The following is a 3,628-nucleotide window of genomic DNA, read 5'->3' on the forward strand; positions in this document are numbered from 1 at the left end:
GGGGGGTGAATAGGCGATTTTTATGAATTCTTCACTGAGGAATTTGCTGGTGAGGAAATTCCTTAGCGAAGAACTACTTGCAGCGGAATAAGTACTCAGAGGTAAGCATAACAGAATACAAGCATGGTCATCATGATGAAATGAAGACTAGCACAGAGTACAAAAAGCGTAATCACAGGATAACACAAGATGAAGACAAACGGACTGAAGAAATTGAACTGAGGAATTTGAGAAAGTCTTCAATCAGAGTCTTCAAGCACAGATATGAACAAACATTCAACACAGTAATGAGGAAATGAAAGGGTTGAGGAGATAGAACCAGTTAGTTGGTGAAGACAATGATTTGGTAAACCAGTTCCAACTGCTGTCTCAGTTGTACGTCTGGTTGGAGCGGCTGAGTATTTAAACTCGAGGACACGTAGTCCCGGACACCCAGTTACTGAGCCGCAACTCAGGACACCCAGTCCTCACCGTATTCTCCTTGAACTAAGACCACGCAGGCCTCGTCCAATCACTCGTGGTAAGTCTTCAGGTGACTTCCAAACCTTCATAGACTTGGTCACTCGGCGATCCACAATTCTTCTTGGATGCTCTAGACCTTGACGCCTAACCGTCTGGAAAAAGCACAGTCTTCAAAGGTAATAAGCGTCGGATCCACGCAGGATCAATTTCTTCTTCCTCAAGCTTACCATTGAGGAATGCACTTTTCACATCCATTTGATATAAGATGATATCATGATGGTTAGCGTAAGCAAGTAATATGCGAATAGCCTCAAGTCTAGCAACAGGTGCAAAAGTTTCATCGAAATCAATTCCTTCAACCTGTGTGTAGCCTTGAGCTACAAGTCGTGCCTTAGTCCTCACCACAAGGCCATTTTCATCTTGCTTGTTGCGGTAGATCCATTTTGTGCCAATGATATTATGCTTGCGAGGATCTGGGCGATTTACCAGTTCCCAGACATTGTTAAGCTCAAACTGATGTAATTCTTCTTGCATAGCCTGAATCCACTCCGGCTCTAGAAATGCTTCATCTACCTTAGTGGGCTCTGTGATAGAGACAAAAGCATAGTGCCCACAAAAGTTAGATAAATGTGAAGCTTTTGAGCGTGTGAGAGGACCTGGTGCGCTAATGTCATCGATGATCTTCTCCACTTGCACTTCTTTTGCAACGCGAGGATGAGCTGGTTGTCGCTGAGGAATTTGATCAGCATTTTCTTCAGCACCATTTTCCTCATCATGTTCTTCAGGTGCATCAGCTCGACGTTCTTCATGAACTGGAATGAATTCTTCAGCAGATTCTTCAGTAGGAATGACATCCTCAGTTGCCTTGAACTTGATAGAATCCTCAGGTGCTGGTTCATCTAACACAGAAGGTAGGTGCTCTCTTTGCGAGCCATTAGTTTCATCGAACCGCACATCTACAGTGTCAACAATCTTGTGAAGAACAATGTTGAAGACTCTGTAGGTGTGCGAGTCCTTTCCGTAACCAAGCATAAAACCTTCATGTGCTTTCGGTGCAAATTTAGAGTTGTGGTGAGGATCTCTAATCCAACATTTAGCACCGAAGACTTTGAAATAACTCACATTGGGTTTCTTGTCAGTGAGAAGTTCATAGGCCGTCTTCTTGAAGAATTTGTGAAGATATACTCTGTTGATGATGTGGCACGCAGTATCAATTGCATCAATCCAAAAATGCTGAGGCGTTTTATATTCATCAAGCATAGTGCGAGCCATCTCAACAAGAGTTCTGTTCTTGCGGTCCACGACGCCATTTTGCTGAGGAGTATAAGGAGCAGACAACTCATGAGTAATACCAAGTTCATCAAGATAGGCATCAAGACCGGAATTCTTGAACTCAGTTCCATTGTCACTTCTGATGTGCTTGATCTTCACACCAAAGTTGGTTGAAGCCCTCGAGGAAAATCGTTTGAAGACTTCCTGCACTTCATGTTTGTAAGTAACAATGTGTACCCATGTATATCAAGAGTAATCATCAACAATGATAAAACCATATAGAGATGCATCATTAGTGACTGCTGAGTAATGATTAGGTCCGAAGAGGTCCATGTGAAGCAATTCGAATGGACGGGTAGTGGTCATGATAGTCTTCGCTGGATGCTTGGCCTTGGTCATTTTTCCAGCTTCACAGGCTCTGCATAATTGATCCTTGAGGAATTTGACATTCTCAATGCCAATGACATGCTTCTTCTTCGCAAGCGTGTGCAAATTCCTCATGCCTGCGTGACCAAGTCGTCGATGCCATAGCCAGCCTTCTGAAGCTTTTGCAAGTAGACACATGGCTGGTTGTGGTCCTGTAGAGAAATCAACAATATACAGATCTCCTCTCCTAAAGCCTTCGAAGACTTTGGAATTGTCAGCTTCCATAATCACAACACAGCGATACTTGCCAAAGACAACAACCATATCAAGATCACAAAGCATTGAGACTGACATGAGATTGTATCCTAAGGACTCAACAAGCATGACTTTGTCCATGTGTTTATCCTTAGAGATTGCAACCTTACCAAGACCCAATACCTGACTTTTGCCTTTGTCAGCAAAGATGATATGCTTCAGAGGTGACGGTGATAAGGGAGCATCCATCAATAGATTCTTGTCACCAGTCATGTGATTCGTACATCCACTATCGAGGACCCATTCAATAGTTTTGGGTTGATCATCGTGCAGATGAATTAGTGTAGCTTACAATCTCATATGCTTCATCAGTGAAGAATATGATATCAAGTTCATCAGATGAATTTCATCAAGCAGTAAACAGATATAGCAGTATGAGGACGTGTGAAATGAAAGTTCATTTCATCATGATTCGCCTGCGTCCTTTCAGGCATTTTTGTCAGGTCCCCAGCAAATTCTTCAGACGTTAAAGCACGTCTGGAGACCTGACCCTACAGAAGAGATTAGTTCTTTTTCTTCACCACCCACATCTGGAGGGGTGGCAAAGAATTCATCACTCTGCGAGCACCATATGAGAAAGGTGGCAAAGATGCCAAACCATTTCGTTTCACATAAGAGGGGTAGGGTAAGCATATGAGTAAGCAGAGAAATTCTTCGAGGACTTATGAACATAATGGTTTGAAGAATAATGCACATATTCATGGCCCTTAGCTCTACCCTGCGAGACAGAATTGTTAGGACGATGATAATCATATGAGGACTTTGATCCTTTTGAGGAATTTGGTCCATATGAAGAATTCGATCTGGGGTTCCTGTTCTTCACAGGTGGTGTCATGAGGACATTCACCTGAAGACTTTCAACATAACTTTTGGAACCCAAATTTTCTTCATAGGGGAACCGTTCCTGCAGTTAGTGCCAACATATCTAGCAAATACTTCACCATTCTGATTTTTGAACAGTTTATAGTTGGAGTCAAATGACTCATCAGAAGAATGAGGAGATTCACATGTAAAGCCAGATAAGTTAGATGGATCAACTGGAGGTCCCTTTGCAGCAACCCATGAGGTTTTGGGGTACTGCTTAGGCTTCCAATATGTTCCATTAGCATTGAGTTTCCTCTCAAAGGCAATACCCTCTTTTCTAGGGTTTCTGTTGAGGATCTGCTTTTTAAGCACATCACATAGAGTCTGATGCCCTTTGAGGCTTTTGTAC

Source organism: Triticum dicoccoides, chromosome 5B, assembly GCF_002162155.2.
Source record: "Triticum dicoccoides isolate Atlit2015 ecotype Zavitan chromosome 5B, WEW_v2.0, whole genome shotgun sequence".
Lineage (NCBI taxonomy): Eukaryota > Viridiplantae > Streptophyta > Magnoliopsida > Poales > Poaceae > Triticum > Triticum dicoccoides.